At 43.8% G+C, this 23886-nt stretch overlaps 2 protein-coding genes across 25 annotated transcripts in view; one reads left to right on the top strand and one right to left on the bottom strand.

Moving 5' to 3' along the window:
• The window catches only part of HMG20A (high mobility group 20A), a 34843-nt gene extending 28965 nt beyond the window's left edge, over positions 1–5878 (bottom strand). The window contains exons 1-2 of one of the 3 annotated variants that reach the window (XM_080551434.1): positions 5732–5878; positions 4325–4443 (exon numbers count right to left, since the gene is read on the bottom strand). The gene's annotated coding sequence lies outside the window, so the exon portion shown is untranslated. Of the gene's footprint in view, positions 1–750; positions 770–3723; positions 3743–4324; positions 4444–5731 lie in introns of those variants that run through there. The other 2 variants (XM_080551435.1, XM_080551433.1) reach the window with 2 other exon arrangements.
• A 329-nt stretch (positions 5879–6207) lies between these two features.
• Positions 6208–23886, top strand: part of PEAK1 (pseudopodium enriched atypical kinase 1) — a 118791-nt gene continuing 101112 nt past the window's right edge. For 10 of the 22 annotated variants that reach the window (XM_080551414.1, XM_080551405.1, XM_080551412.1 and 7 more), the window contains exons 1-4: positions 11409–11491; positions 12900–16738; positions 17341–17394; positions 22694–22899. The gene's annotated coding sequence lies outside the window, so the exon portion shown is untranslated. Of the gene's footprint in view, positions 6441–11408; positions 11492–12899; positions 16739–17340; positions 17395–22693; positions 22900–23886 lie in introns of those variants that run through there. The other 12 variants (XM_080551418.1, XM_080551415.1, XM_080551420.1 and 9 more) reach the window with 9 other exon arrangements.

Below are 23886 nucleotides of genomic sequence, written 5' to 3'. Positions count from 1 at the left end.
GTTCTGTCCTTCAAGTGGAGGACACAGCATAATGAACTGCTCACAATTCTGCAACACTAGAGACAGAAAAGTGAGGGACCAAGAACAAGATACTGTAACATCATCAAGTTCTTCACTGCATATAAGCAAGAGATAAATTTGCGTTTCTAGCCTCACAAGAGGATTATCTGTATGACAATAGGAGCTTAAATCTGAAAAGAAGTGGCGTCTCCACTACACAAGGATTTGAAGACGCTTTCTGTGCCAAAGCCAGATACATTGTCACTGCATTCTAAGAATCCAACAAGTTTCAAATTGATGCCATTTTGTTCAAAGACATCAAATTTCAGAAAGCAGAATGAATCAGGCTCTATTTGCGACTTCACACTGACATTTAAAAAGTCATGGAACACAAACTAATATGATTCACAAGCTTTTTTCTGCCTTCCTTTTTCCTGTACTCAGAGCTTAAGAAACACAACTTCTGCTTCCACACTTTGTGGAAGCATTTAGTGTTAGTGGAGACTTACAGAATCCTAATAACAGCACACAACGAAGTATACATTCCTTGGAACTGATGAAGCAGAACAGGAATCTGGCCAAATAAAATGGTGGTGTGAGTTGAACATCCGACTAACACTATTTTCAGATATCATTTCTGAACCTCTGCATATTTGGCTATAAATCAGATGTAAGGATAGGCTACAAGACTACTGAGCCAGAGCAGTAGCTTGCTGCCGCTGGGAACAGAAGGCCTTGCTCCTTTCTCACCTGGTTATGGCAATCTCTGGACTCCTCATAGAGCTGCTCCTACCCCACAGCTCTTCCCTTCGGGAGCACTGCAGGGAAGAAGGGAAGCTGGGGATCTTCCACTGTCTCAGTGACACAGTTGAAAGGACTCAGAAGGCTCAAACACCAGAGCTGTTAAAAAAAATTAATGAATGCCTACAGAACCCCCCACTTCTACCAGTGGTGAAGACTCACATTAAGTTAAATGAGCCACCCCCAGCCACCAAAGATTATTGCCAGCAGAACTCAATCTGTTAGCAGCTGGTTGTGGAGAGTTTCAGATCACATCAAGAGCAGCTGTTACCTGCCCACATGAAAATAAGCCAAGCACTAGAAGGAACAAATAACAGCTCTCCATTGCCAAAGGCTATAGTTCAGGGGTAGCCTGAGCCTCTTGAACTACTAGCTACTTCAATCACATCATCTTCGGACTGGCAGTTCTGTTTATCAGACAATTTATGTGCTAAGCAAACAGAATAGCTTTTAGTTGATTTATCAGATTAGTTTATGCCAGGTAAAATGGCTCAGCAAAGGATCCAACAGACACTGCAGCTGGCACAAGGAAGAAGGGTGCAAGTAGCACAGCCCACAGTTAGTGACTTACATTTCTATAACTCTGCAGCCTGAGATTCAGTTTCTCTCCCCCTAAAATTCATGTGGTGTCAGGGACAAAGAACACTTGAAATGATTCCAGTAACCGGGGGCCCTAAAATAGTCAGAAGCATGAGGAAGTATCAGAAAAAAAATGAGGATTATCTCATAAGTTGTCTTGACATTTTCAGTTTTCTTCTTTCCAATCTAAAGCTAAACATTTATTCTACTAATGAAAGATAATTCTTTCTCATGACTCTGGAAATAGAGAACCAATTCCACAAATTCTGATTCATTTTTTCTAACAAGGGATACTTATTACCATCGCTCTTCATATCTTATCTGAATTGCAGAAAATATACTTTATCTTAATTAAACTGAACAGAAGAGCAGTTGAAATGCATTTTGTCACCCTTCCACATATTGAAAGCGTGAGGATTTAATCAAATATCAGTTATCTCAATTTCCTTCCATCAGTAGCAGGAGTCACGTGCAACACCAGCTAAAGCTCACTGCAGTAAATGCAGCCTGAGCCAGAAATCTGCTCCACAAGAAGATTCTCGTGTGGTTACCTGACCTGTGCCAGTAACAGACTAGATGTCAGGACTGAAAAGAACCTGCTGCGTCATGTTTCTAGATAACTACACTGCTAGTCAAGTGCGCACAAACATCTTCAGTCCTGTAGCTATTAGCTGATCTTGCACTGGCAAAGTTTACACTTCAACAGAAACAATGAGCACGTGGTGTCATCTAGTGCTCCATTGCCTCCACTGAGTTTCCCAGATTTCTCCAGGTTATCTAGCACTGTTTTGAATCACAAACCTCCAGATCCTGTTTGAGAGCCCCCCTTTATGGAGACTATCACAGACATTCAGAGCCAAGAAGCAAGAGCTAATGCAGAACTTGCTCCTTAAGAAATACTCCCTGTAGGAAGACTTAAGAACACTCAAAAATGCCTATATAGTTCAGGACTTTCAGAGACTCCAAAGATACGCTCATCCACTCTAGAAATTCTACACAAGTTGTGATTAATGAGATATTCCAACAAGATGCTGGTCTATTTGATGCAGTGGTAGCTTTAAACAGAACCTCTTTCTAGATTAAGTCTTAAATCCTGATTTTTCATCCTTTAGGTATCAGAAGATGTCTAGGTCAATGCCCTGGATACGTGAAAATAAACACAAGGAGGAAGATGCATATTCTTAAAGAAAGGTAAGCTGTGGAGAAGTGGAAGAGGAACATTCTACCAAAGAAAAAGGTCTGGAATATCATTAAAAAAATGAAACATGCTTAGTACACAAACCTTCTCCTCCTACCTTGGTGCACCATTTGTTCTGTGCTGAGAGCACTTCCCCCCTCCCCATCTTGGCAGAACTGCAATGTTGGTAAACTCCAGATTTAGAAGTGTGAGCAAAAATTCACAGTTTACTGTTTCCGATACTTTTCTTGATACTGATCTGTTTTCTCTGTTGTGAAGTTTCATACTACTACCAGAAATTGCTTTGTCACAGCTCTCTCCACTGCTCTTCCAACTAGAGACTGACACTTTCCTTTCTGCATCATGCCAGGCCCCACATATTTTGAAGCCTAGCATATGATGCTAGATTCCACTACATCAGAAACTCAGCCTTTAACCAACAAGTAATTATGGCCTCAGAGTCACAAGCCTGAGATTATTACTTAGCCTATTCTTATACAAATGGAAAAAACAGGTCACTCTTCCAAAAAAGGTTCACTTGCATTACTGATGGTGTGTCAATAACCTGCTTCCAGCAAACAGTACTCCAAGCTTAAAAATCAGCATGTCATCTTGCACCCAAGGCTTTGAAAGCACAGCCAAGGAAACTTGAAGAGAAAAAATGTTACCTTCTCAAACAACAAACGAAGATTCACAAAAACACTAGCTAATTTCATATGAAATATCTGCATTAAGAGGTATGACAGAACAGTCAGCTAAGTCAACTCTACATTACTAACAAAGCTTTTGGTTGCTACTCACACTGTACAGATACCAACTAGCCTTAGATGCTTTCAAGAACCGGTTAGAAAAATAGAAACAGTAATTTTGGAAAACAACTGTTCTTAGTAAATTCACACCTAGTAACATTTAATGCCAAAGTGTTTTTACCTACCTCTACTCATTTCTTGAAAAGAAATTAAGTTCAACAGTTCCCATAAACACAAGAAATATTCCCCCCTCTTTCTTGGGAAACTCATGGAAGTAAAAACAAAAACAAAAAGCTTAAAGGAATGCAGAAAAAAATAGTTTGGGAAGCTCTCCAAAGCCAATCCAGTTACAGATATAAAGGGCTTTTTATTGTACATGAACTAGCAAAAAAAAAAAAAACAAAAACCTCCCCTCACCTAGTCTCCTCAAACCAGCACAACTGTGTTCCCCTGAATTACCCTTCTCTCTAACAGAGAATTAGCAGAAGTGTCCCCCTTGTTAGAAGTGCAGCCTCTCCACCTGTGCTATCAGTTTCTCCTAGCACACACCCCAAGACTCCAAAAATCAGTACAGTCTGTGCACACTTCAGTAACAGCAAGTGGGGGTAATTATCAACCACTGCCTGGGGAGGTCAGGAGCTACAGCAAGAATTCAAACACCTGTATCCACTTGTTTTAATGAAACATGCTCCACATTTGTCTGCAACCTTCAGCCAAGTCAGTGGCAAGCCTGAAAAAAAATCATCCAAATCAAAGCCCTAACGCAGCCCTGCGTAATCAGAGAAGCATTTCAAATGGAAGGCTGAACTCACTTTGGCAGAGGAGTTACCTGGCTATTTGGGCACACTGTGATACCAAGTTAAATACATCTTTCTTTAAATACATTGTGAACAGATAAACTAACAAAGAAAGCTTACAAAGCTAACTTGAACATACTAACTTACAATTGTCTCAATTCCTATGCTCTGATACTAAAAATAAGGTTGTGATATGGATACAGAGCAAAAACTCATCTTACAGTTACTGCTTTCATTCAGAAGTCACGCGTCTTCTCAGTTCTGAAAACAGCACGTCTTCTCAGTTCGCTGCGCAGCCCCTTGCCATCAGACACAGGAGGCCTTGCTGAGGGAAGATGTCCTGTAAGAAAGGAAGGTAGAAGACAGTAGGAATCTCTCTTCTCAGTTCATTTATTGCAAAGGACAAGAATTTGTTAGTCACCTAACAGTCAGATACACCTAGAAGAATTGAACACTATTCTCAGGTGCTAAAGAAGCATTCCTGTAGAAACGTGATTCTCTGATTCTCTTCTGCCTCGTCAGCCATAAAATGGACACCTGTGAGGTTACTCTCTATGCACCTCACTGCAAAAAGCCAAAATAAGAAAAAAAAAAAAAACCACTCAGAACTCTGAGTGTTCTCAGAACTCTGAGAACACTCAGAGTTAAATCCCCACACTTCAGTTTTCCTATTTTGAAAACTGCTAGTATTTTTTACAGAATTTAGCTTAAGAAATTTAATCCGAATACACTGCTTTAGCCAGCTTTTCTAAATCTAGATGTCCTTAGAATTCGTAGCAGTGACTACTCTGAGGCATTCCAGGCTTCTAAGGACAAAAAAAACCCATGCACTTTTTTTTGACCTCTGTGGACTCTAAAGTTACAGTATTTGCCAGCATCTAAGGCTGGTATAGTTCTAAAAATACGGAGTATTTTAGAAAAATTTTAGTATTTTTAGAAAAACTTTTTTTTTTGCCATTAGAAATATTGTTTATTAATTGTATTTATTAAGTGGTGTTTGTTTCATCTTTATCTCATCCTTTCTTCATTTTTGTGTAAATGCTTTATAATACACTTATCAGTATAGTGACGCGGTTACATAAATAAAAACAGGGAAAAAAAAGTTATTGGGGGGGAGGCTGGTCAACGTTTGGGGTTTTATTTGTACACTAATAGGGGCATGCAACCAGATAGCGTGTACCATTGCTCTAGATAGCCAAATCTCCGTTCCTCTGCCTCCACCACCCAGCTCTGTGACCCCACTGAGGTTTCCCACTCCCTTCTCTCCTCCCCAGGCCACTCGCCCTCAGTGCGGGTATTTCAGAGGGCTTGGCTGAACGCTGCCTCCCAAAGCACGTGGCTCCAGCGGGCTCAGGCTATAGGGGGAGGGATTTTCTGGTTGTTTGTTTTTTATTTTCCACCCCCAGCTCTCCCGAGGGGCGCTCCGGCTGAGCCCCCGGCCCCCTCCGCAGGCCTCCCACACGGGCAGCCCGGGGCGGCAGGCAGTCCGGAACGAGGCCCGCCGGGGGAGGCCGGTCCCAGGGCTGCCCGTGCCGCTGCTGCCCAGCTGAGCGCCGCGGGAGCGGGGCCCCTCCAACCCCGGGCAGGGCGAGGAGAAGGAGAGGAAGGCCGCGGCCCTCCCTACTGACCTGCCGGCGGCAGCGCCCCGGGCCGGCCGCGCTGCGTGCCCTCAGCCCGCTCAGCCGCCGCCAGCTCCCTCACACGGCCGCATCACCGCTGCCCCAGCCCGCTCGGATCCCTCCGCACCTCACCTCAGCGCGGCCCGCCCCCAACCCCCCCCCCCAAAAAGCCGCCGACGGCCCGGGAGCGCTCCCGCTGCCCGTACGTCGCCCTCCCGCCACGGCCCTTCCCCTCGCTGCCAGCTCGGAGCCGGACTTCAACCACCACGCCGGGACTACTTTTCTCGCACGAGCGGAAGCACACCGCCTGTCTGCGCGCGCAGCGCCTCGGTACGATTTTAAAGGCTCGGGCGGCGCGCCGAGCGCGGGGCATGCTGGGACTTGTAGTCTTCCCCCGGGGCCTCCGCCGGCGGGCCGGGAGTATCCCGCGGCGGCGCCCGGCCTCCTCGCCCCTCCGCAGCCAATCGGTGGCTGCCCTGGGCGGGGAGGCTCCGCCCCCAGCCGCGGTGGGCGGGGCCGGGCCGCGGCCGGCGGCGGCCGGAGTCGGTTGGTGCGCGCGGGCGCGGCGGCTGCAGCCCCGTCCCGGAGCCGGATCCTCGCCGGGGCCCGGCGGCCGCCGGCCCTCACGGAGCTCCCTCGCCGCCGCCTCCTCCTCCTCCTCCCCCCCCCCGCTCGCCGCCCCCGGGAGGCGTCGCAGGGCTGGGGGGGCCGCTGCCAGGTGAGGGGACGGGCCGGGCTCTGCGGGCGGCGGGGGGCGGGTAACGGCGCCGCGGGGTCGGGGTTGCTCGGGGAGGGACGGGCCGGGGGGGCGCCGGGAGGGGGCCGCGGGGGGCCGGGGGGGGCCGTGAGGGGTCCCCCGGCGCCCGCCCCGCCCGGAGGCTCCGTGCCCCCGGTTCCCCGCCGGCAGCCCCCGGGCCCCGCGGCGGAGCAGGGCGCGGCCGGAGCCCCGCAGGGAGCCCCCGTGGGCTCGGCGCCGCCTGGGGCCGAGGCTCCGCCGGGCCCCGCCGCCCCCCTCCGGGAGCTGCCGCGGGCGCCAGGTGAGCGCTGCCCCCCCCCCCGGCTCGGCGCGGAGGCGCCCGGCGCCGTGCTCCTGTCAGCCCGCCGGCGCTGCCTCTCCCCACCGGCTTGCTCTGCGCTCCGGGTCGGGCCGGCCGGGCTCCGGCGCCGGGGGAGGCTGGGGCTTGCTGGCCCGGCTGCTCCCAGGAGGGAGCGAGGCTCGGGAGCGTGGCCCGGTGGATGTCCGGCCTGCGGTTTGCCGGGGGAGCCTTCCTGAAAGCCCCTGCGAGCTCCGGGCTCTCAGCGTTCCGCCGGGCAGCGTTCGGCTTTTGTTCTTCTCGGAGGGCTTCGCGTGGGGCTGCAGTTTTTCCCGCGTGCTTTGCGGCTCGAAGATGGGCTGGTGTCTGCTAGAGCGCTTTGTACGCGGAGGTTTGGGGGAGAAAATAATAGGCAAGGTGTATGGCTGGGAAGGAGGGCACACAGTTGTTCAGGAGCCAGGACTCTCTGGAATTCCGGTAGCTGGGTTGTGTAGTTAGAAAGTTTGAGTAAACTTGTATAAAGTTACCAGCTGAACAACTACCTTTGTTACAGATTAAACGTGTTTAATTCTGTCGGACTTTTGTTTGACTTACAGCCTCATTTAGGCGGTTTGGTTCCAGCAGTTCAGCAGCGCAGGAAATACTTGTGGATATTTTATTTGGTCACTTTGACTAGTTAGAGCTCTTAATCTAATTCCCTTCTGGCTTAAAAGGTTTTGTCTGTGAAGTAGCTAAGATGATTTATCCAGATGAAGCATCTTTCTGGCACGGCTGCTGCTGTAGTGTGTTTTCAGGAAAGCCTCATTTTGTCCTCTAAGCTGCAGAAGTATGCAAGAAGCGAATTACCCCGTTTTCCATGAGTAACTTTCCATGATTAAGCTTGCACATTCTTTTCGTGATGGATTTACCTTATTGTTCGGCTATCTCCCGTAGATAAGGTAGTTCACAGACTTCCTAAATGACTTTCTTGGGTTGTTCTGTTTGTTCCTCCGCACCTGAGCGGCGGTGGCGGTGCGGTTCCCGAGGCTGGGCGGGAGGCACCGGCTGCGGAGCGGGGAGCCAGCAGCACGCCTTCCTGCCCGGCCTCGCTGCCAGCAGGCACTTCCACCCAGCTGCGCGCTCCTGGAAGTGAGCAATTGATAGGAGAGGGAGCTTCACTCGTGGGCACGAGGTTTGGCTTTCATTGTTTCAGAACGTGCATTAGGCATGCAAATAAATGCATTAATTTCAAAAGAACAGCATTCCCTATTTATTGGCAGGTCTTAAAGTTGCTTCAAAGGAGAGAGCCAAGAGACAAAATACTGTTCCAGATTCGTAGGTAATTTGTGTTCCTGACTTTGCGGCTCTTTAAAAAAAAAAAGTCTATTTATAAACATATTTACTGAAATGCTTATTCATTTGTTTGTGTTTGAAAAAAAAAATATATATATAGGTTGGAATTGATTGCTTAAAGAAAAACAAGAGGGACGGTGCTGTTCGGCCAAACAGCTCCTAAGTGGTTTCTTGCCTAATGAGGGTAGTCAAATACTAAGATAACTATTGTAAATTAGTGTTTAGGGTCACAGACATGGGTAATTGCTGTTAAGCTTCTGTACTGTGCTAGGAAAAATATGTCTGTGAAAAGATTGCTATCAAGTTAACAAGTTGAGACATGCTTTCTTTTCTCTGCCTTGTTAGTGGATTAACACTCCTGGGTCTCTCCTTTCCTTTTCCTTTTTCCTATGTAGTCTCCGCTGTTAGATTTCCCTTTTCCCTAGAGCTGCCCGTCATCCCAATTAAGAATTAGACCCTCCCATCCCCACGAGTTGCCTGTTTGCTTTTCCCTTTTCTCCGAAGGGATCCACGGTTTCACTCCTCATCGTTGCTTTTCCTGTTCTCACTCCTTTCTGACAAGACCAGCTTTCAGGTGGTGTTGACTCCACAGTCTTTTTTCTGTGGATGCCTGATAGACCCTCTTTTCCCCAGCTTGATAGCCAGAGAGGTCTAACGTGGGGATTTCTAGGTATGGATCCGAGCCGAGGGCCTTCTCCTGCCAGCTTCCCCGTTGTTCCCACTTCCTGCGCTGCTGCAGCTCCTGAAGAATCCTGCTGAGCTGCTCCCTCCCGTGCAGTCGGTGTGTCATAGCTGACAGTCGGGTAGGGGCAGAATAGCAAGATGCAGGTGATGGGTACAGTGAGGAGATAGTGCTGTATTTGTGAAAAGCTCTGGCGATTGAACATTATACAGCCATGTGACATGAAAAGAGATAGTGACGAGAACGCTTGGCATGGGAAACTGAAAATAAAACTTCCTTATCTTTCTGCTATTAATATGTGATAACTCCAGATGTTTTTAACCTACTTAGGACACAAAAATGGGAAGCTGTAAACCACGGTTTGGTTTATTAGTTGAAGCAGAGTTCGAAGAAATAATGTCAAGTTGTTCGCAAGCCACGAGTAGTGTTTCTTCGCGCTGAGCGGCAGCCAAAAATCACCAGAGTGGCAAAATCCGCTCTACATGCGCATGAAATAACACAGGAAGAAGAGATGCCCGGCCCCAGATCACAGCCAAGGGAAAGAGGCTCCAGGCTCTTGCCAGAAGGGGTTGGCAAAGCACGATGCCTCTGCCCATGGCGGTGGTACCTGTGGCAGGGGGGTACCAAGACCTCCTCTGAGGGTTTTTTAGTGTTCTCCCAGACATGGCCACTGTTTAAGGGTACCCTGGCATTTACATTGACCTAAAGCTGAGGTCGTTGCATTGTTTCACATGTATCGACACAATAATGTAGAATTGCCATTGCAGTACGCTTTTAAATTTAAGGGTGGAAAAATATAGGCTGGAAAGTGGGATTACACTTGGCTAGTTGGCTTTCACAATTTTAAAGCGGGGTGAAGTGGAAGAAGTAAACAGTATGCACTGAAAAGAATATGAGAGCTTTAGTATTTCTGAAGTGTTAGTGACAAGGATAAATTACTTGTTTTTACTTGGTAACAGCTCTAATTAGCTGTCCAATATTTTAAGCTGCAGTTTCAATAAATCGTGGTTTAGTATTGTACCCTGTGTGTTTCCTTTTGGTTTTTCCAAACCGTAAGCAGAAATTATCGACCGTGCGAGAAAATCTCAGTCTTCCTTTTGCCTAAGATAAGTGGCTGAGTCACTAAAGCAATTTCTTCCCCCGTATCTCTTTAAGTGGACTGAGTTGATTTGAGATCGCCTGATTGTTGGGAAAAAAAATGTGGATAGAGGCAAACTACGCAGCGGTTTAGCTTCGAGGTCACTTTCTTTAAATTGATTTTCTTATGGGTATTGCACGGGCTGTTACAAAAGTTGCTGTGCTAACTCACCGCATTATAAAACAACTTCACCCCACTGGTTCTGGGTTTGTCTGCTCAGATGAGGCCAAGAAGACCAAAATTGTGGAAACCCTGTGCAGCCTAGCTCACCATTTCTCTCTGCCCTGTAATCACGTATTGCTGAGCGCGATGAATGCAAAGTCAATGTAAAACTGCACCACTTGGGGAAGTGTTTTGTAATCAGCCTTTAACTCATTTTTCTGCTTGAAAAATCTGTGGTTTTTTTGGGGGGGGGACTCGTCCTGACTGGTTTCCCGTTTTGAGTGCTTGGGTGGCAGATTCCAGTGCAATGTGCAGAGATACGTAGAATTTTACCTGGATTGTTCTGAAAATCTCCGCCTCGTAGATCCACTCGTGCCTGTCACGTACGGGACTGGCCTTAACCGAGATGCTTTTGCGTGAGTAAAGTAGCAATAACAAATGGTGTAATACAAAATGTTACCTGGACAAGACGTTTTTAAATCCTTCCACTGGCAGGCTGTGCCCCACGTTGTACTTGAGAGTAGTATTTCGGTTAAAAAAACCTTACGTGCATTTAAACGTAATTGCTGAAAAATGCTCAACTGTGTTAATGCAGTCACTGTTGATTTCAGGAGACACTCTTAGCAAAGTTTTTGAAATCACAGTAAATAAATGGATAAAAATTGTGCCAGGCTAAACATTGTAGGCTTCTAGCGATACTTATTTTAGTAACATCTTGTCTGAGATAACAGTTCAGCGTGGTGCTAAAGAGTAAGATCCTTACTTCGTGAAGCCAGTACTATTTTAGAAGTACTGTGACTAGCAAAAAATTTGCCAGATAAATGCAACCTCACTGGTGCTTAAGCAGATTTGGATTATTATGTTACTTGATAGAGGCTCTATAGGAGAGTATTCAGTGGTAAATTCACCACTGAACCGTAAATGTTTTTATAAATCCGTTAAATAAGTATCTGAATCTTAAAATGTTCTTTCTTGAATGGCTGCCTCTGTAAAAAGGCCTCTGTAAAAAGCCCATCAAAGGAGGAAGATGGTACACAGTACGAATGATGTAAATACTGCATATGTATATTTATTTATATGCAGTCTTCCAGCTCTAAGGCTCTTACTGTTAGAAAAGCCTCCATACACGTTTGAAAGACATCTAGTGTATGCTATAAACATGATCAAATTTAGACATCCTTCTAGATTGACTTTGTGTATATTGCCTCCTAATATAAATACCTGTATGCATCGCAGATGCTCTTGCTGTGGTCTTAGATGCTAAGTAGCCTTTTTAATATTACTGTATTGCTTCTTTATCTGTTAAAGTCCTTTCTGTGTTGTTTTTTCTGATTGCAGCAAGAGAGAGAACAGTTTAAAAAAGGAAAAATATAATCCTACCTCCCATTGGCCAGTAAATTCAAAAATGGTCGTGTCTGAAGGTAATGGAAACACTTAAACATCTTACAGTTCTTGAGTTGAAAGTGTCCTTGTGTAGCTATTAGTCTTTTAGCCTTTTTTTCTTTCCCCAGAGGCAAGTTCATTCTTTTTCTCCACCTTGTATTCGTCCCTAATCATCTTCTGCAGAGTAACCTTTGAGCTTGTTTGGAACCCCATTAAAATCACTGATTCTCTCCGAGAAGGCTCAGAATTACATCAGTTTTGCTTTAATAAACTTTGAAGTTTAATGCAAATGCATACAAGCTCAGAGAGAATAAATATTAGTATAGGAGTTTTCCATGGAGGAATAAGCCCTATTGTGTAATTGGTTTTCCATTTGCCTTCCTAATTGTCTTTGCCTTCCTCTTCTAGATGGGGTATTTTGCTTAAAAACAGGTTGCACAATGTTCTCTGGTGTCAGACTTTGGGTCTGTAACTATATGGTTAAAGAGCATGACTTGTGCTGTTTGGAATGATCCTGGGAAAAGGCAGTTTATTTAATGACTTTTGTACTGTAAACTCTGGATGTTCTCAGCCCTCGGAAGCAGGGAGATGGCTCAGCTGAAGGGGAGGTGCAGAGAACGGGGGGACACGGAGCCCCTCATTTCGGCCAGTTCCACGTGCTTTGGTCGTGCAGAGCAGTGCAGTTCGTTGTAAGCAGGGTAGCAACTCACTGAGCTTGGTGTTCAGTGTGCATCCAAGGCATGCGTGTTGACTATTTTAGAACATGACATCTGTAAAATTGTGTTTTCATGCTGTGATTGTTTTTTCCTCACAATTTGAATGTCTAAAGGGATGCGATATCAGATTATCTGCAAGAAAGTCTCAGACTTCCTGGGATGCTAATGAAGCTCTCAATAATGTGTCTTTAGATTGTAACAACTTTTTAAAACATTAGGCAGGCCTTCTGAAAATCAGGCAGGCTCACGTTTAAAGGTCACTATCTCGGGCTTGAAAAGATTGCCTGTGAAGTGCGGAAAGCAGAGGCATGTTAGGACAAAGCTTGCTGAAGCCTGAAGTGCTCCTGTGCCTATGCATTTTGCCTAGTAAGAATTTCTTGTGCGGTGAGGGCAGAATTCCTGTTACAGAAAATGCCAGGCCAAGCAGAGCTTAAAGCACATTTGATCTGCCTTGCAATCTGCATTGGTTTGGGCTGCTGTATCGCAGTTGTCATCTTGCTCCACGAACCCGTTGGCATGCAGGGTGCTGGTGCGTGGTTCCTCGCGAGCAAACCCACTTAACTTGGGCCAGTGGGAGCGAAGCTCTTCCAAAGGTGGCTCTCGGGGGGAGTCGCTCAGAAAGGGGTACATCAGAAGGCATGTTGCACTCCCCTATGTAAAGTACCTGTTTTTAGCAGTAGATATAGAGATACTGTTAGTAACAGTTGCCATGAAAATCCTCCTGCGACAGCTTTGCAGATGCAAGGTGGAATTGCGGAGCGGTAAGACAGATTCCTCAGCGGTACTGGAGCTTTAGTCATGGTGAGTTCTCCTGTGTTCTGTATAATTATCTCTGTTTTTCTGCTTGTTGGAATGTGCAAAGTGTTTGATTATTTTGTTTGTTTGTGCAGTTGCTTTCACAGACAGCAGCTGAATCAGGTTCCTTTCCGATTGGTATTAACACTCAGCATCAGTATGGTATTCAGTAAATACATTCATTAAATGCAGCATTGCAAGTCATAGCACATTGCATAATATTGTGAATAGCAAGAAGTGCTGCATTAAAAGCAAAAAGCCCACTTCTCACCCTTTTTGTAATTTTTCTTTGTAGTGCATGATGGTGATAACATTGCAGGCTTTTTTCCTTCTCTGTCCTTTGCAGATTGACTTCATTGCTTATGGTTGTACATTATCTTTGTTTTTCAATGTATATCAACAGAACAATGGAGATAGCAACTGACAGACCTTTTGAAGCCAAATTTGCAGGCTGAGAAGCAGTGTTGTATAGAAACATGTTGGAAAAGATAACCAGCATGGGTTATCAGACGGGGTTCTACTCAACCCCCTGCAGATGCAATTACGGAAAAGGCGGTGTAACAGTGTTTTCTGAAATGTTCCAATGCAGCTGCCAGGGCACTTGATGGAAGGCACATGTATATGCTAAATTCATCTGTGAAATCACAGTAAGCAGGTGAAACACTAAAGCAACAGCATTTAAATGTAAGTGGCAATTAGATTTCTTAACCTTTCAAACGTTACTTAATTTGTTATCTTTTCTTCTAGAGTTGACTTAATACACAGACAATTGCAGGTAATCATGATCTACGTAAAAAGCTGACTTTGGATGCCTTCATATGAAAGTTGTAAACATCCAAGCAAAATGAAATCTGTAGAATGCAGAAGAAAATGTGAATTGGTATACAGAATAACGCTACCTCCAGCAGCGGGCAGTACTTACTGAGGGAGGGGGGTAATTTCAGCCAATAGTCCCTCACATTGTATTACGTGGGTAACGCTCAAGTTTCTCAGATTGTGCTGCCTAGGGGAGTTGCTGTACTTCTTCGTCTAATTATAAACATAAAGCAAAGGTGGAGAATGCATTGGAAAAATGAGAAGCCAATACTGGTTCATAGTTGCAGTAGTCGGACTGGATGCAAACAGCTGAACTGCGGATGAAACAGTTATTGAACGGTTGAAATAATGAAAAATAAGTGTGGGCTTATAAGCGAGTGTGTGCTGTGCTTTTCCAAAAAAATCGGTGTTATGTTTTTAGTGAATATGTTAGAGAGGAACATTTGTCAGGACAGTCTCGCATCAAAGGAGGTCTCGACAGCAGAACAATATGGCTTCTTGGATTGCCTGCTGGTGCCTTTCATGAGTGCGATGCTTATCCATTTAAACTTGCATTTCAAGTGATACAGGAGCAGTTTTGATTACTGTTTAAAAACGTAATTTCTTTCCTTTTGGTGAGCGTGAAGCAATAGTGGATTTCATGTAATTTTTGGTTCACATTCTCCTGCTACTTTATGAAATGTCTGTAACTGAGCTGGGATCTACAGATGTAAAATAGCTGCTTTTAGCTCAGATGATTTTGCTCAATGGTTCAAGGTTTCTTTTCCATCACTGTTTTTCCATGAGCTCTCCCAGCAATTTCAGGGTAATGGTTCTACAGGGAAGATGAAACGTGTGTTAGCTATATTTATATTCATTGGATGATGATGCACAGCATGAGTTGCCCTGCCTGCACAACGTGTGTAAGAATTCTGAAAATGACTTCTGGTGGAGAGTTGAAAGCTTCAGCAAGTCCTGTATCCTGGTAGGACTGAGCGGTATGGGCCTCATCTCAGAAGCTTGTTTGCAGTCATTAGTCCAACAAGTTATTATCTAAAACCTCTTAACAGTTTTTCTTGAAAATGCTTGTGTGTTTTTCTTTTTTTTTTGGCAGTGGTTTTATGAGCTGGTATAGAATAGAGGGCTGTCACACCACAAAAAAGAAACCGTGTCCGGGCATTTGTGAGATTAACTAAACCTCAGTTTCTATTCTGAGAGTTTAAAAAGTGCAAGGAAAATGGACAATCCGATCTTCACAAGGTGCCTTTCTCAGGCTGGTAGGGAACGTACACAGTACATACATAACATTGCCTTATCACTTCAGTATCCGTGGGTGTGCATGGCAGTGTCATTTAAGAACACAGAAATATTCGCAGAGCAAAAGGGATTCTTGAAATTATTGAGTGGTACCCCAAATATCAAAAACCTAGCTTTTATTATAAGTGAAAAATATATTGAGATACATCTGCCTTATGGTTTCTGTGAGAGACAAAGGTGAAGACTTCCCATTATAACTACCTTCTAAATGCAGCAGTGGCCCTGTTCTGCTTTACAGGGTATGCTACAACCTGTGAGAAATAGTTCCTCTTGGAAAAGCTGTACACAACATGAAAAGAGAGGGAACATAATCTCTTTTGCCTCTTCAAGATGTGCTGGAACAAATCTTTTTTTCCCATTTTTTTGCATATTTTTCAGATGAACAACTCTCTTGAGCGTTGTGCTTTTTATTACACAATCTTTGTTTTTAAAGTTCTAAGCATGACCTCAGTTTTTATTTTGGTTTTAGTAAAGTCTTTGCTGCTTGTAGCCCTGTAAAATCTAAGAGATTTTCTTCTCTTTGAGCTCCTTAAGACCCATAGTCCACCATAGTTTATATGGGAGGCTTAAGTGAGGAGTCTTCTGAGTAGAAAATGTCTTCTATAGTGCTTCCAGATTTCAAAATCATTGGAATTTTCTCTGTGTAAAGTTATAACTTCCTGAGAAAATGTTGGCATCCACTGTGGAAGTTGTTAGTTTTTGGAACTTCTGTTTAAATTACTCTCTCTCTGCTTTATTTCTTCCTCTTCTTCCTAGGAAGAGAGGCATGGGGCTGCAGGGACTTCTTTGGAATCTGGAAAAAGGCAACAACTTAAGAGCGTGTGCATTTTGGGGGAAAATTGTTCTTGAACTGAAGAAGTAATTTTAGAAGTTATGGCTTGTTTTGTTTTGGTAAACCAGGGCTATATAAACTTGTCAGCTTTGGCACTTTCATGTACAAACTTCTTCTAAGTTGTCTTACGTATTGTTACAGAAAACAGTTATTAATATCCACTTCAGTATTTGTGAAAGTTAAGGTATATAATTTCTGTTGGTAGTTGAAGAGGACTGTTGGATTGTAGATACCTTTGGCCATGAAGGAGAAAGATTTGGTACAGATATGATCGTTCTAAGCTATGTTGTTCTGTAACCCCCAGGTTAAAAAAAAAAAAAAAATCCAGAAGATCAACTTGTCAGCATTGTTGGAAAGAAAATACAATCTTCTGCAACTTTGATTCGAGGAGGAGATGTTTCTATTCATACTGAGAGTTGTGTATCTGAGCTCAGCTTTGACACATATCTTACATAAACATGCTTTTGTTAATCCAGCTGTTAATGCTGTTTTAGGAAGTAGTGTTAAATCTCCAGTTCGATTCCTATTTCAGGATGAGTCTGCTTTTCTCTGCAGAGTAGTACAGTAGAAGTCAACAGTGATTTAAAAACTCCTTGTAGCAGCATATCGGCCTACTGTTTCAGCGAGAAGTGTGACTGAAGTTCCCATCTCTGAGCAGAAATTTTCTTTGGTTTACCTGAAGATGTTCCTGGCTTAGGAAGCAGCTTGTGAGCATCCCCTCTGTCTATGCACTGGAAGCAGATAGACAACTGGGGGAAATGGCTTTAGAAATCATCTCAAGAAAAGCCCTCTGCAATAAGCAACAGCTCCATCATTCACTAATTTAACAAGTAAGAAAATGAAAAGCTTGCCTAAAGTCAATTATTCCAGAGTTCAAAAGAGGACCCAGAACACTCTCAGGGTCTTACTCAGTTTGCTGCCCAGCCCTTTGGAAACAGCAAGCTACACTAAATATTTTTCTAGTTGCCATAACACAGTACGGATATGTATTTTAATCCTAGCAGCTAGGCTGCTCCTGCTTCTTTTGTGAGAGGTTTAAGTCTTTAGTTCAAATGGTAAAGATTTATGGGTTTATATCACAAAAATTATTTCTAGGGGCATATCCTGGCACTGCTGTGTTTGGCTGTTTGTGACTGTTGTATTATCATCATTCTCGCTTTACTTGCTGTCGAAACGTGTGCTGCATCACGTGGTGTGCTCTGTTCAGAGCAACAATAGGTTTTGCTAGTTAAGTATGTCTGTCCGTGAGCTGGAAGAGCTACCCTGCATATCAGAAGCTTGCAGTCAGACCTGCTGATTAGTATTTACTTTTCTCATGCCTGAATGCTAGCACGTGAGCTGGGAGTAATCTTTGGAATTAACTTCTGTATTGTTCAACAATAGGAAAAAGTTGGGAGCTGGGATGATGCTTAGTTTGTTGCTTGCTTTTCAGACCTGATCAGAAACTTCCATTTGAACACAGGAGAAGAATACCCAGAGTGAAAAGGTTGGTGCATTTTTTTTGTTGTTGTTTTTTTCCATGTTCAGAGCATGGAAGATCCCGCCTTTGATCTCCAAGTCACTGTCTGAGTAAGTACTTCTCAAGTAAGGAAATGTTTCCAAAGTTCCATCAGTGACCTCAAGATCACTCCCATCATTTGTGAGGCAGACTCTGCAAGACAATAAAATGCACTCAAGTCTTCTGGTATTGTCAGATCCTGAGTAAAGATGAGGTGAGAATGACTGACAGAAACCTGCCAGTCTGAAAACATACAGTTTCTGAATTCTTCTGTAAAATGTACAGAAAATATAAAATAGGGCACAATGTTCTTACTCTAAGTTGGGAATACCAATGAAAAGGGCAAAGTGGAAAGTACCATTAAGGTGTCTGCAGCATTGAGTGGTCTTCATTTAAAGGATTTGGTGAAATGAGTCGATGCTTTTTGTAACTTGTGCATAGCAGCAGTATGTGTGCCACGAACAGTCAGTCCTGTCTTGCAGCAAGGAAATGAAGCTCTTTCTGCACTGAGGTTCTGCAGCACTCTAATCTGGCTTATGCTTTATCGCAGATTTATTTCTTAATCTGCATCAGAGATTTTGCAGTACTGGCTGTTTTATAGCAGCCTGGTTTAGTTTTTGTTTTGTTTGAAAATATGCAGAGCGGTCCTGCTGTGATTAGGGCTTGGTGGTAGCTTTTGGCAAGTCCTTAATTACTTGTACAGTAGTATTGTACTGAGAGAGCGCGATGCGTTTCGAGGGAGGGGAAATGGGAACAATGTGCTGGTTTGCTTGTGTGGGCTAATATGACTCACTGAGGGTTTTAAAGGTCTTTTAGAAAAAGCTGGCAGGCCAGCCTCGGTTTTCAAATCAATTTCAATTGTCCAGCAATCTGTAAGTCTCCCTTCCACTGAGGAGGCCCTTGCAGTTCCCCATGGTTTGGGGTCAGCGGCTTACAAACACCGCACGGCCCAGTGAGCTGTGAAATCAGTCTTCCGGATGCTCCTGTTGAACTGTTGGATTGGTGGCGAGGCAGAAATCACTGTTGGGTCTTGTACTGGGTTATAAAACTTCTAAAACTGAAAACGTACAGAACCATGGTTCTGCGTGTTTTTTAACTGCTGTTAAACCACCGCTTGGGAAGTTCTTCTACTCTTTGAACGAGGGAAAAATATTGACCCAGAAATTTTCTTGAGGTGTGTTGCAGGATGTTGAACAGGATATTGTTCTGGCAGCTTGATGATTTTGCATAAACATATTAAAGATATTTTGCCTGTATTAGAAATTGGAGCTAGTAGTAGATGAAGAAGCAGCGTGCTGGTTGAATGTTGGAGCTTATCTTCCCTTGATTCAGAAACACCTAACTGCTTTTATTTGGTGAATGCTTAAGATGGTTTAACTTGTATACAGTGCTGCCTGGTGAGAAGTCAGGGGTTTCAAAGATTTAAGTCCACTGAAGCAGAGGTTATACCTGTCACACGATCTGCTCCTCTGGCTGCTGTGTGAGCACTTGCTAACAGCTGAACTGGAGGCTTTTCCTCACCACTGGTTTCCTACCTACGTTCGCAAAATGTGCTTTCTGTTGTTGCTTCAAACATCTGTGACAACTGGCTCGTTGCTCCCACCCTGCGCCAAGTTGTGTTTCATATTAAATTATATTTTCAAAAACAATAGTTTGGGGAGGAGCTTGTTGCCGACTGGCTCCAGCTAGCGTGCCTGGGTCTGGCAGTGCACTTGGATGTCCCTTTGCAGCGTTCATGTCTTTGATTCATCAGCTGTCTCTTGCCCTTGTATTTTCTGTCAGTGCAGCAGTGTTTGCTCTCTGTAAAATATCTGCAAAATATGGCGTGTCCTCGATTGTACGATTCACCTTAGTGCAACTGCAAATGTATAGTGTTGTGCAAACCTTAGCGCTGCCTGCGTGTGCCAGAAAACTGATGGAACCAGCTACAAAACTGCGAGTGTCGGCTCTTAACCGGTGACAAATGGACGGGGAGAAACCAGCCGACGCTTTTGGGTCTGGGAAGGCAGGAGGGGTGCCTGCCTCAAAACTCAAACCGTGCGTCAGCGTAAGAACAGCTGTAGGAGCTGTCGCCGCGTCTGGGCAGTGGCCACACAAAGCCAAGTCTGTCTGATTCATCTGTTGCATTTGTGTGAAAGTTCACGTGCTTGGGGGGCTCTTTGTCCAGCTGCGCGTGTGGCTCATCTATGAGGGGTCTGAAAGCTTTTCTAGATGACACTAGAGGGGTTGAAAGGAAATGGAAAAGACGGAAAACAGACTTAGTGGGTATTTCAGCAGCTGTTTGCCAAATCACATTTTGGGATTCATTTCTATTTTAAATACTACAGTGGCTGCCAAAGAGCTGGCAAACTGTGATCCCCGTTGGAAGGGGGAGGAGACTTCATTACTCCTCTGCAGAGGAGGGACATCACTTTGTTTGCATGTTCCTGCATGCTTCCTCTTGTGAACAAAGAAATTCGGATTGGGGGGAGAGAATTATTGAAAGATTTTTCAGCAATTTAACGAAACAATAGGTTTGATTTACACTTCAAATGTCATTTCCTGTCTTGTCTCACATCACTTAAATAGCTTTGAAAATAGTTTGGTTTAACTTTGTTTTATAGGTATGTGTCCTTTCCTCAGCTAGAACTGGTGGGGGTATTGTTTCCTTGATTATTTCCAAGTAGATTTAAACAAGAAGCGATCAGATTTAATCACCAAACAATCCTCCAAATTTGCAAGAAGGAAAACTGATTAGAATCACACACCCCCCTCCAAAAAAAAAGACAAAAAAAACCCAGCAGACTGCATAGAGTTATTTAAGCATATCAATTACTCTTAAGAGTGAAGCCTGCAATTTGGGAAGATAAGATGGCTGAACAGCAAAAGGAAAAAAAACTTGGAAGCCAGAAGATATCTAGGTTTTCTTCCTGCCTTTGTCGTGCCTCTCTTGTAACCTTGGAAACAGAGAGACAAAGAGGTTAACAAATTTGCTGATTCTTAAAATGGAGATAAGATACAATACACAGCTTGCTTCCGTTCTGCTTGATCCTCTGCAGAGTGCTGCAAGCACGTTGTGTGTTTTGGGTTGGTTTTGGTAACCCAGCCTATATGCCAAACTTGTTCAGTTGTGCTGCTGTGCCCAGATGTTAGGCTGATGCTGTGCTGGGATCTGGCAGGCTTTCCAGGTTATTGTTCCCTCATCCCTTCTACCAGGAGGGCGGTGGGTGCTTCGGGCAAACGAGACAATTCTCGAACTTTCTGCAGGACGCCGAGTATTTCCAGTACACAAGCACCCTGAAGAGTCAGAGTACCCAGGAGGTGGTTTGGCTCCATGGTTTTCAAACAAGCTTTTGTTATTCTCACAATGTATAAACCAGGAATTCAGGATTGTGGGATGAAAACATTAGAAAGTGTTCTTGGCAAATTTATCAACTGCAAAGCAGTTGCAAGCTCATGGTTCTTTCTGAATCTGAAGGTGACTCTTTCAAGTTTAGTTAACTGCTGCTTAGGGCTTCTCTTTTAAACCCTCTCTGGCTGTTCATGTGCTGTTTATATTAATGCAGCACATTGGTAGGCAATGCAGACGCTTTTAGAAATTGTAAGATTGTGCAGACATTTAATGACCAAGGATAAATTTCACAGCTGTGGATACTATTTATACTTTCATATGCAGAAAAGAGTCTGCATCATGAAATAAGCACGGCTCAGTTCGTGTTGAGTTATATTTTTCTTTTTTTTATCTTAAGATTTTAGTTTTGCATGTTAAAGTGTTAGAGTGTCCATTTTGTAAGATAGAAAAGACCATGTATTGCCTGTTAAGAAAATAAGAAGGGAAAAATATAAATTTAAGAAGTGGGGAAAAAAGTAAACGGACTGAAGTAAAATGTTCAGAGATCTTAATAAGGAATTCTAGAATCCCCGTGTAAGATTTTTGAGCTGAGAGGAATAGTTTCCAAATATGCCAAGGGAAGTCTGAACAATTAAAGTAAGGCCAAAAATAGCCAGGACCTGCCAGAAGATGAAGTGAGCAGTAGGTCATGCATCCAGTTAGTTTACAGGTTAAGGATCCGAAGCCTCTGCAGAGCATACGTCCCTTCCAGAACAGAGGTGGGTCCAAGCCCACGACTTGTGACTTGTCGTAAAAGAACCATTTAAAGCAATTTCCAACTTTTCAAAGCATGTAAGAAAAATAATTAATAATTTTATCTCAACTAAAGGACCTAGAAAAGGAGCAAGTTTGCTTGCTCTTTGTAAATGTGTTAACGATGGGAATCTTTTAGAAGTCAGCTTTAAAGGACAAAAGGACAAACACAATTATAGGATGTGTAAAATGGAAATTAGACACTGAGACTGAAGCCGAATTGCTTCAAAGACAAGAAGCTAGGGTAAATTAAGAATTATCAGATAACATCTTAGAAATACTGGCATCTAATATCTTTAACAGTTACTTTGAAAAAAGTTGGAGTGAAACCTCAGGAAGTTGCAGGCACTACATAGTTCTGTGCTCCAGTTTGTCTGTCTTACTCGGATCATAGATAATTTCATTTTGACGCCTATTTTATATCTGGAAATTTCCATGAAGTTACTTAAAGTAATCCCATGAAGTTATTTAAAATATCTTTGAATGCTTCTACATCATCTGGAGATTTAGTTGCAGTGTTGTAGTTAGTTCCCTTTTCTCCCTTAATGCTCTAAAATCCACAAGCTTGTTCCGTCTCAGATTGCTGTCTCTTATGGGAACCAGGGGCTAGGTTTAGTGGGTGAAATATGAAGTAATTTGATCGAGGGCTCAGAAGATACGATCTTTCCTTGCTTTTCTTCCCTTGTAATGTCAACACTGTGGTTTTTAGAAAATAATACTTTGCACGTACACTCTGAAGCTCTAATTCTGGCTGTAACTTGTCCTAAGCTGATACCGCTTTGTTGGGGTTGATCTGATACGGGTTACCATCTGACAGCACTTGTCCCTCTAAGAAACTCATTTCCAAATAACATATTACAAAAGCTTGATCAAAAGATAAAAGCTTGAACTAATAAGATGAATAATTTGCTGAGATCAAAGAGAAAATAGGATGGTGTAAAGCTGAGAGCCTGAGGCACTGATGTGTTCCCAAAAATCTTACTTGTCTGTGGTGGCTCTTGCTGACCATTGTCTGTGTCTCATTATCACTGCTATTTTGAAAAATGAGGCCGTTTACTACCTGAAGATAAAGGGTGGCCGAGAAAGGTTTTTTTTTCATAATGTGTAATAGATGTGGACTTTGATTTTTGGTTTGGGTATTTATGAAGCTCTTACTCTTTCCAGCCACTCTCAGTTCGGTTCTGCTGTCTGGGTGCGGGCAGGTGAACTTCTTAGGTCCTGCTGGAGCACAGGAAGGGGAATATCGTCCACAGGTTGCTGCCCCTGTGTTTGAGATCATAGAATATCCTGAGTTGGAAGGGACCCATAAGGATCATCGAGTCCAACTCCTATTTGGATGCAGAGCTGAGCTGCAGTACCTCTTAGTCACTGTGAGTATGGAATGAAACAGATGAGTTGACATCACCGTTAGTGATTTAAACATTGTAAACCTAACTGGCTTTACTTTGCACTGCAATGAGCTTGCAGTCATTCACCATCTTCTTGCTGAGAGGCAGTAGCTTGATACATCACTGATCTGACAAGAGCAAGTTTTTGTTTCTCTCCTGTTACCTTCAGCCTGCTCCTGAGCGATGTGTAAGTTTCATCCTTCAGGTGACTGGGAATTTGGGAATGCAATTTGCAGGTGCAGCAGGGAAATCTACGAACTCGCTTCTTGAAGACAGAAGTTGTTGGACTGTGTGAACAGCAACTGGTGTGCTGCTGCTGTTTGATGCTATGCTCGTCCTGCATAAACTGAGCTACCAGGTGGTATTGCCTCTTGTTTGGGGCTGTCCCCATGGACAAAAAGCATTTTATTTTTTTTTTTTGCACTGCCAGCAATGCACATCAAATTCATATATGTTCCCATAGGAAGAATGCTGTCATGCCCTTCTGTCTGCCCAGGCAGTTTAATAGTTCTCAGGTACAACATGACTTTGGTTCACCCCTGCCTCTCTCAGAAAAAACTGTGGCAAGCTGCTGCAAGTAATCCTTGCACCTTTGCTGAATGCTGACAGAACCAGTGTTGTGCAAATGGCTGCAAAACTGGGAGTACATAAAGCACAGCCAAACCTATAGTATGTTGTCTGGGTTTGTTCATATGGAGACTGCAATGGTGGTGTGTTTGGGCTGTGCTAGATGTAGTACCAGACCCTTGCTGTAATGCCTGTAACATATACCCAACGAGCCTGGGGGACTAAAGTTAAGTTTGAAAGGCAAGGCTTGTTTCTAACTAGCCCTAATTATGTGTTCATAAAACTTTGGAGAGTGAGTTATGAATTAATAGTAAAATAATATTATATAATAAATAACTATCTTCAGTAGTGTTATGCTCAAGGAGACAGCATTCCCAGTTGATCTCTGGTAGCAGTAGGGAG

Source organism: Anser brachyrhynchus (assembly GCF_964034855.1).
Source record: "Anser brachyrhynchus genome assembly, chromosome: 11".
Classification (NCBI taxonomy): domain Eukaryota; kingdom Metazoa; phylum Chordata; class Aves; order Anseriformes; family Anatidae; genus Anser; species Anser brachyrhynchus.
The sequence above is the reverse complement of the archived record's forward strand: the minus strand, read 5'-3'. Positions and strand labels throughout refer to the sequence as shown.